Here is a 9,220-nt window from a genome sequence, read left to right on the forward strand (position 1 = left end):
ACGGTCGCAGCTCTGAAGCGCTCTGCAAAATGTGATTTAGTTGTGGCCCCCCCAGCAAAGGCATGTGCAGGTTCAAGAGAACCAGGAGTTCTGGGGAGACAGGAGCGTCTCTTACCTTTCTCCCAGGCAAACTTTCCCAAGCATCTTCAGCACAATTGGCAGGTGTGGAGATGAAGGATCATCTCTGAATGGCCTGGCGAATTTTTTTGACTGGCAAGAACACGTGTACTGTTACAAATTGTGTCATGTTGGTTATGAAACTTTATTTAGCAAAATTCACTTTGAGCAGCTGCTCTGCACACCCACTGTATAATATTTCATCCTGGCCCGGCTTGGACCTGTGCTGGGCCGTAGGTCCTCAGACGACCGAGATTAGAATCGAAGTGCTCTCCACCACCAGTAGACCCTACTGTATAAGTAAATATCAGGCAAGTGAGGGGTCTGTATCCACACGGGTCTACGAAGCATAGTATCTCTCGGGAATAATCGAACACACAAAACAAACATCCAGCAAAGCAGAGGCTTCAAAAACAATAATTAGCAGTTCCCGTCTGGGCACAGCAGAAACAAATCTGACTAGGAACCCTGAGGTTGCAGGTTCAATCCCTGACCTTGCTCAGTGGGTTAAGGATCTGCATTGCCGTGAGCTGTGGTGTAGGTCCCAGATGCAGCTCAGATCTGGCATTGCTGTGGCTGTGGTGTAGGCCAGCAGTTACAGCTCCAATTCGATCCCTAGCCTGGGAACCTCCATATGCCATGGGTGTGGCCCTAAAAAAAAAAAAAGATAATTACTTGAATAACAAACCATGTCATCATTTGTTGGCTAGAAAAAGTATGTCTTTCTTGATATTCACCAAGATTGATGGTGATGAGTTGGAGATAAATATTTTATTTAATATATATGCATGCACAGTCACATTGTTTCAATAGTTCATAAATACTTAAACAGCTAAATGTTTTAGCTTTTAAAATGATTTTTATTTTTTCCATCATAGCTGGTTTACAGTGTTCCGTCAGTTTTCTACTGCACAGCAAGGTGACCCAGTGACACATACATGTATACATTCTTTTTTCTCACATTATCATGCTCCGTCATAAGTGACTAGATATGGTTCCCGGTGCTATCCAGCAGGACGTCATTGCTTACCGGTTCCAAAGGCAATAGTTTGCATCTATTAACCCCAAATTCCAGGTCCATCCCACTCCCTCCCCCTCCTCCTCAGTAACCACAAGTCTGTTCTCCAAGTCCATGGTTTTCTTTTCTGTGGAATCTAATCTATATTAGATTCCAGATGTAAGGATATCATATGGTATTTGTCTTTCTCTTTCCGACTTACTTCACTTAGTATGAGAGTCTCTAGTTCCATGTTGCTGCAAAGGGCATTATTTTGTTCTTTTTTATGGCTGAGTAGTATTCCATTGTGTATATATATACCACCTCTTCCTAATCCAATCATCTATCATTGGACATTTGGGTTGTTTCCATGTCTTGGCTATTGTGAATAGTGCTGCAATGAACATACGGGTGCATGTGCGTTTTTTCAAGGAAAGTTTTGTCCGGATACATACCCAAGAGTGGGAGTGCTGGGTCATATGGTAGTTCTATGTATAGTTTTCTGAGAAACCTCCATACTGTTCTCCATAGTGGTTGTACCAGCTTACATTCCCACCAACAGTGCAGGAGGGTTCCCTTTTCTCCACACCCCCTCCAGCATATTTGTTTTTTGTGGATGTATTGCTGATGGCTATTCTGACTGGTGTGAGGTGGTACCTCATAGAAGTTTTGACTTGCATTTCTCTAATAATCAGTGATGTTGAGCATTTTTTCATGTGCCTGTTGGCCATCTGTATATCTTGTTTGGAGAAATGTCTATTCAGGTCTTTTTACTATTTTTCAATTGGATTGTTGGATTTTTGCTGTTGAGCTGTATAAGTTGTTTGTATATTTTATTTTATTTATTTTATTTTTTTGCTATTTCTTAGGCCGCTCCCTCAGCATATGGAGGTTCCCAGGCTAGGGGTCTAATCGGAGCTGTAGCCCCCGGCCTACACCAGAGCCACAGCAACGTGGGATCCGAGCCGCGTCTGCAACCTACACCACAGCTCACGGCAACGCCGGATCGTTAACCCACTGAGCAAAGCCAGGGACCGAACCCACAACCTCATGGTTCCTAGTCGGATTCGTTAACCACTGCACCACGACGGGAACTCCTGTTTGTATATTTTAGAGATTAAGCCCTTGTCTGTTGCATCGTTTGAAACTATTTTCTCCTATTCTGTAAGTTGTCTTTTTTTTTTAATGGTTTCTTTTGTTATGCAAAAGCTTGTCAGTTTGATTAGGTCCCATTAGTTTATTTTTGCTTTTATTTCTGTTGTTTTGGGAGACTGACCTGAGAAAACATTTGTAAGGTTGATGTCAGAGAATGTTTTGCCTGTGTTCTCTTCTAGGAGTTTAATAGTGTCTTGTCTTAAATTTAAGTATTTAAGCCATTTTGAGTTTATTTTTGTGCATGGTGTGAGGGTGTATTCCAATGTCACTGATTTACATGCAGCTGTCCAGTTTACCCAGCAACACTTGCTAAAAAGACTGTCTTTTTCCCATTTTATATTCTTGCCTCCTTTGTTGAAGACTAATTGACCGCAGGTGTCTGGGCTTTTTTCTGGGTTCTCTATTCTGTTCCGCTGGTCTGTATGTCTGTTTTGGTACCAGTACCACACTGTCTTGATGACTGTGGCTTTGTGGTGTTGCCTGAAGTCTGGGAGAGTTATACCTCCTGCTTGGTTTTCATTCCTCAGGATTGCTTTGGCAATTTTGGGTCTTTTGTGGTTCCATATGAATTTTTGGATTGTTTGTGCGTTTTTAAAAAATTTATTTATTTTTTGCATTTTAGGGCGGCACCTGCGACATATGGAAGTTCCCAGGCTAGGGGTCGAGTTGGAGCTGCAGCTGCCGGCCACAGCCACAGCCACAGCCACAGCCACAGCCACAGCCATGCAGGATCAGAGCCTTGTCTGTGACCTATACCACAGCTCACAGCAATGTCAGATCCTTATCCCACTGAGCAAGACCAGGGATTAAACCCGCATCCTTGTGGATTATGGTCAGGTTTGGTTCCTCTGAGCCACAATGGGAACTCCAACAGCAGCAGGTTTTATTTTTTTCATTTTTAAAATTTTCTGTCTCTTGTCTTTTTAGGGCTGCAGCTGTGGCACATGGAGGGTCCCAGGCGAGGGGTCGAATCAGAGCTACAGCTGCCAGCCTATGCCGCAGTCACAGCAATGCAGAATCTGAGCCATGTCTTCAACCTACACCACAGCTCATGACAATGCCCGATCCTTAACCCTCTGAGCGAGGCCAGGGAAAGAACCCGAAACCTTATGGTTACTAGTTGGATTTGTTTCCACTGCACCACAACGGAAACTCCTAATTTTATTTGTTTGGTTTGTTTATTTATTTATTTATTATTTTTGTCATTTTAACAGCAGCAGAGTTTAAAAGCGTATATGCAGGGTTACTATTGAGATCAGGATGTGGAACCAAAATTCTGCTGTAAATGCTGGCCCTTGCTTGCAAACCCATCTAAGGATGGGACATGTAGACCATTTTAATGAACACAGAAGAAACATTTTCAAGGAATAAAGACCATTCAGAGTTTGAAAGTCAAGTTTTACCCCAGGAAACAAAACTGGACGTGGGGGATGAGAAATAGAGCAGCTAAAAATGACTCCTGCAGTGTATTTTTTTTTTTTTTCCAGTTGAGCAAGTGGCCTTGTGAGGTCAGGAGGTCCTGGAATAGGAGTGAACAGTGCCTTCAGCTGCTCTCTCGTTAGGCCTTCGGATGTGACACAATGTGCTGCCTCTCAAGTCTTCTCTGACTTATGAGAAATCCGGCCCCGATTTTGTAACACATGAAGAAGCCAAGGCCTTTTGGGAGCCCTGGAGAGCTGTGATTCGCTGTGCGTGGGTTGATCTGAGGCCAGTGGAAGAGCAGTAATCCTTGGGGGTGCCTCTTCCCTGCTGGAGGAAATTCCTGCAGGGAAAGACACAGCTGCAGGAAAAGCAGTACAGTGGGAACCAGCATGACAGCCAGGTGGGTGTCAGCAGCATGAAGCTGGGAGAGTCTCAGGGGACGACCCTGGAGCGTCGCAACACAGAAGCGGAAGTCTCATTGGCTTATTCCTTGGGCAGAGGAAATCCCAGCATCCAACAACTGGAGAGGTGTCTGCAGCCAGCCTAAAGAGCTCTCTACCCCAGCTCCTCCGCACGGCTTCTGCCAGGCCCAGAGTCAGGAGGTGGGGAAGCAGTCACTGCCCTTTCTTAAGACCTCTGGCCCCGCCAAACACGCGGGTCTGTGAGAGTCAATTCAGTTCTTTTGAGACAACGGGGAGAAGTTTACATGGACCAAGAGAATCAGATGGTAGCAAGGAAGGACGGTCAACTCTGTTAGACATGATAAAGGCGTAAGGACATCTCTCTCTCTCTTTTTTCTTTTTAGGGCCACATCCACAGCACATGGAATTTCCCAGGTTAGGGGTAGAATTGGAGTTGCAGCACTGGCCTCCACCACAGCCACAGCAACTCGGGATCCGAGCTGCATCTTCGGCCTACACCACAGCTCACGGCAACTCTGGACCCTTAACCCACTGAGGGAGGCCAGGGGTCGAACCCCCACCTTCATGGATACTAGTTGGGTTCCTTACTGCTGAGCTACAACCCAAACTCCAGGAAATCTCTCTCTCTCTCTTTTTTGGTTTTTTTTTTATGGCTGCACCAGTGGCATATGGAAGTTCCCAGGCCACAGCCACAGCAACACCAGATCCTTTAACTCACCGAACGAGGCCAGGGATTGAACCCGCATCCTCATGGATACGCGTCAGGTTCATTACCGCTGAGCCACGACGAGAACTCCTCAGGAAATCTCTTTTAGAAACAAGGTGCCTGGAGTTCCCAGGTGGTGTAGTGGGTTAAGGATCCAGTGTTGTCCCTGCTGTGTTTGACCCTGGCCCAGGACCTTCCTCGGGCTGAGGGCTTGGCCGAAAAAATAAATGGATAAATAAACTGACCAAAGCACGGAGACGCCTGCTGGAGTATGCAGAGGAGAAAAGATATGATGTCTGGGATTTGTTTTAAAATGCTTAAGGAAAAGGAGGAGGTGGATGCAGCCAAAATAGACAATGTTGGGATTTAAAATCTGCGGAACTTCCTAAACCACATCCTCTCTACGCTGGTGTAGTTTGAAGAATTTCATATAAAAAAAAGCAAACCAGGCCACACTCCCCAGGGTTTGGGTGGAAGGACAACACGAGCAGCGCCCTGTCCCCCGACTCCTTACCTCCGAGCCCCTCACAGCTGAGGAGCCGCTGTCGTTCAAGGGCCTCAGGCCTGGTGCAGACCCGGAGTGAGTTCCAGAACTCTTCCCACTATTTCTCCCAGGAGGCCATTGGAGAGGTCAGGCAAACAACTGCGAATGGCTCTGCGGGGGGCGGGGGGGGGCCCCCAGATTCCTCAGGCCCCTGGGCCCCCGCCTGCTCCGCTGGGCCACTCCTAATGGCTTTCACTTGCTGTTTGAATCTTCGTTCTAAAGCGAGTCCAGGAGAGCGCGCCGCCGAGCAGAGCCACGACAAGCTCATTCCAACTGCATCCTCTTGACAGGTGAGAGTAGGCAGTATGGCAATTCCGACAGCACCCTGCGTTTGAAAGGAAAATTACGGTTTTTCAGAAGGCAGCTGGTGTGCAAGTGAATAGGATGCAAGTTTCTGTGAAGACTTTTCCTCATTTTATGATATGAAAATAATAAAATGTAGATTCAGCATGTGATTCTTACTGGAAAAAAAAAAAACAAAAACCAAAAGAGACAGAGTATGGGGGGCAAAGGCAAACGAAGCATGCTGTTCCTTGGTCGTAATTGTAATAAAAAGTAAAACCAGCAAAACAATCCTTTAGAAAATTTCTTCTCTGCAGGAGAAGCTAACTTTTGTTTTTTTGGTCTCTTTAGGGCTGTACCCGCGGCCTATGGAAGTTCCCAGGCTTGGGGTCGAATCAGAGCTGTAGCCACTGGCCTGTATCACAGCCACAGCAACAAGGGATCCAAGCTGTGTCCGTGACCTACACCACAGGTCCTGGCAACGCCGGATCCCCAACTCACCGAGTGAGACCAGGGACCCAACCCGAGCCCTCTTGGATACGAGTCGGATTTGATTCCGCTGCGCCACCGTTCAAACCACTTGGCAGGGAGCTCTTTGGGAGCCTGGTTACGATATATTTTTTACAGCATATTTTCAGTTTGCCAATTAGGCTGGAAAACCGACAATTCACTTTCCTCGGGGCAGGGAAACGTAGCCGAGGTACAGCCCACAGTGAGACAGGGCCTCAAAAATCACGCTCCAAGTTTAGGGGCAGATCAAGCAGATAGCTCACATGTGGAAAACAGAGGAAGACAACACAGAGAAGCTGTGTTTTCCGGGGGTTTCCAAGTCATTTCTACACATTACAGGAGGACACTGGCTTCTGAGAAATCCATCCCACATGCTACCTCCCTGGAACGCATATATTTCAAGGCTCAGGTGTATCCGTTTCTTTCTGGGTCACCCAGTGGCAGCGGTGTGCTGATGAATGTTTAACAGGCAGCTCTCCGGGGGGGAGAACTTGATACATAACATTCAACCGTCTCTGTGGGGTCGATACTCTCACCATGGCTGATTTCAAATTATCTGTGTGACGCCACGGAACCAGTGGAGTTGGAAACAGATGCTCAGTTGCTCATCGTTATAGGGCATTTCAACGGCACAAATGCAGCAGATACCAGTGGCCTCGAGAGCACAGACAAGACTAAAACGTGGTAATCAATGCGGAAGTGATGAGTTTGGAATAGATATTGCCTATGTTTTTAATATACTTTATTTAACGGTGGGTTTATACAATGTAATTTTTTTCCTTTTTTTTATGGCCGCACCTGCAGCACATGGACGTTCCCAGGTGAGGGGTCAAATTGGAGCTGCAGCTGCAGGCCGACGCCACAGCCACGGTCACCCTGGATCTGAGCCGCATCTGTGATCTACACTGCAGCCTGCCGCAAAGCCAGATCCTTAACGCACTGAGCAAAGCCAGGGATGGAACCTGCATCCTCACAGGCATTACGGTGGATCCTTAACCCGCTGAGCCGCAATGGGAACTCCATGAAATTTTATAGATGGCTGCGTTTAACAACCAACTCACAAAATTCCTGAACATTTAACAATCTGCTCTCATGGGCTGGTCTACACCAGAGGCAGTACATAACCGGTACCCTGAGAACCTAAACAAACCAGCCGCTTGCCGGCCCCGGCCTTCATGACGATCTCTGCAGACTAAGAGCTCCAGCTCTCCCCTTGGGGTAGAGCAGCGTTCCTTCTAAATAGGAGATTCTAAATTTAGACTCCTTCCAAGTGGGAGTCCCTCTAGGGACAGGCCCAGACAGCAGAATTTTAGCTGCTCTATTGGCCAGTTCCATCTGTTCTCAGGACTCTCGTCCCTGCCAAGTCCAGATGGTGCTGAAGGGCTGTCAGCGTTCCCTGCACAGCCTCTGCACTCCCCTCACCCTCGGACAGATTGGATTCAAATCCCTGGCACCTCCTCCTTCCATTGGATGCAAAGCCAGCAACTATCACACGGGAAGAGCCAAAGAAACCAGGTGCTAAATCATCCAAGGTCAAGCTGCTCCTTCGCTCCCCCAGCCTCCCTGTTGTCTGAAGCGGCCTTTCCTCCAGGATTTTTCTCAGCCAGCTACGCCCCCCTCTATCTTACTCCTCAGCATCACAGAATCTCGGGGATGGAAGGGACCTTCTGTCATTAAGCCTAAACCACAGCTTGCTTGAGCAGCCACAGCCCCTCCCCTCCCTCCCCGCATCTCGTCTCCCAGCTGTAAAGCTGCTGTCTGCCAGCTTTCATCCCTTGGAACACGGAGCGGTTTGTGGCTGCTGACAGTGGAGGACGCAAGCGGAAAGGAACCTGCTGAAAGCCAGACCTGTGGCCAAGAGTGTCACAGCCACGATTGTGTTTATTTTTCACATTTCTAGGTGATGCCGTAAAGGTTTAGCAGGATGAAATGACTTGCCCCAAGGTCACCGAAGCGGTGTGTTAGCAAGTCAGGTTTTGCCCCGGGGCTGACTCAAACCGGCACCACCGTGCATCCGTGCACGTTGCCTTCCACCAAGCGTGGTGACCCTGACAGCTAGTGGGGACCACAGTGTTGTCACGCCTGGCGAGTGTCGTGGGCATGGGAAATCTATCGCTCTGAAGGATGGCATGCGCGTTCCTCTAGTGGAGGAGATCCCTTTAATAAGCCGTCCGCAGGACACAGTCAGGCAGGGGTGTGGGCGGAAATCGAATGAAGAAAAGGCGTGGCCATACTGCTCTCGGTGAGAACGGAAGCGGATTCTCCCAAGGGGTGGCAGGTAAGCGCGGTCCTCTGCGGGGCATCAAGAGAACATCTCAGGAATGGGGGCGCCACATCTGCACTGCTGCAACGTCTCCCACGTCCTGCCAGATCACCAAAACACACACAGGCACGCATGCCCGTCCGGACTCATTGAATTTGGGTGTGTGTGGAAGTGGTTGTGGGGGGGGGAACTGAGCACCCCTCGGCTGAGGCAGTGCAGGGAAGAGACGCCATCGTTGCTTAAAATGAGGTTGCAGGAGTCTGGAGTCTGCAGTGATATAAGCTAGGATATAAGGCCCTCAGAAATCACAGAGATCCAGGGGTTCCCAGGTAGCCTGGCGGTTTAGGATTCGGCATTGTCACTGCTGTGGCTCGGGTGCAATCCCTGGCCTGGTGCTTCTGCATGCTGTGGGCATGGCCAAAAAAAAAAAAAAGAGAGAGAGAGAGAGAGAGTGAGGAAACTCGCAGAGATACAAAAGTCACAGCCATCAGACTTCCCTGGACCTCAAGGGGGCAGGGAGTCCTCAGCTGACCATGGGCTTGGGCAGGTAAGAGTCCGCCCCTAGCGGCCGGCTGCAAGGAGGAGGCGCTGCGGAACTGCCAGTGGGAGGAAACCGACTTCGTGGCTGATGGCAACTAACATGGCATCAATCAGGAGTCCTGCTCAGGGGTGCTGGGAGAAGTGTGAGACCTTCGAGCCCTTGGCCTGCATGGAGGCCCACAAAAGCCTCCACAAATCCCAGACATTCTGCAGTGAGGGGACATGAACCAAAGTGGGGCCAAGGAAGCCGTCAGCCAGCTTG

At 48.6% G+C, this 9,220-nt stretch overlaps 1 protein-coding gene across 3 annotated transcripts in view; it reads right to left on the reverse strand.

The window, feature by feature from the left end:
• RIMKLA (ribosomal modification protein rimK like family member A) overlaps positions 3,754-9,220 on the reverse strand; it is a 40,445-nt gene continuing 34,978 nt past the window's right edge. Inside the window, exons 6-7 of one of the 3 annotated variants that reach the window (XR_002345250.1) lie at positions 5,334-5,688; positions 3,754-4,031 (exon numbers count right to left, since the gene is read on the reverse strand). The gene's annotated coding sequence lies outside the window, so the exon portion shown is untranslated. Of the gene's footprint in view, positions 5,689-9,220 lie in introns of all 3 variants that reach the window. The other 2 variants (XR_002345251.1, XR_002345249.1) reach the window with 2 other exon arrangements.

Source organism: Sus scrofa, chromosome 6 (assembly GCF_000003025.6).
Source record: "Sus scrofa isolate TJ Tabasco breed Duroc chromosome 6, Sscrofa11.1, whole genome shotgun sequence".
NCBI lineage: Eukaryota > Metazoa > Chordata > Mammalia > Artiodactyla > Suidae > Sus > Sus scrofa.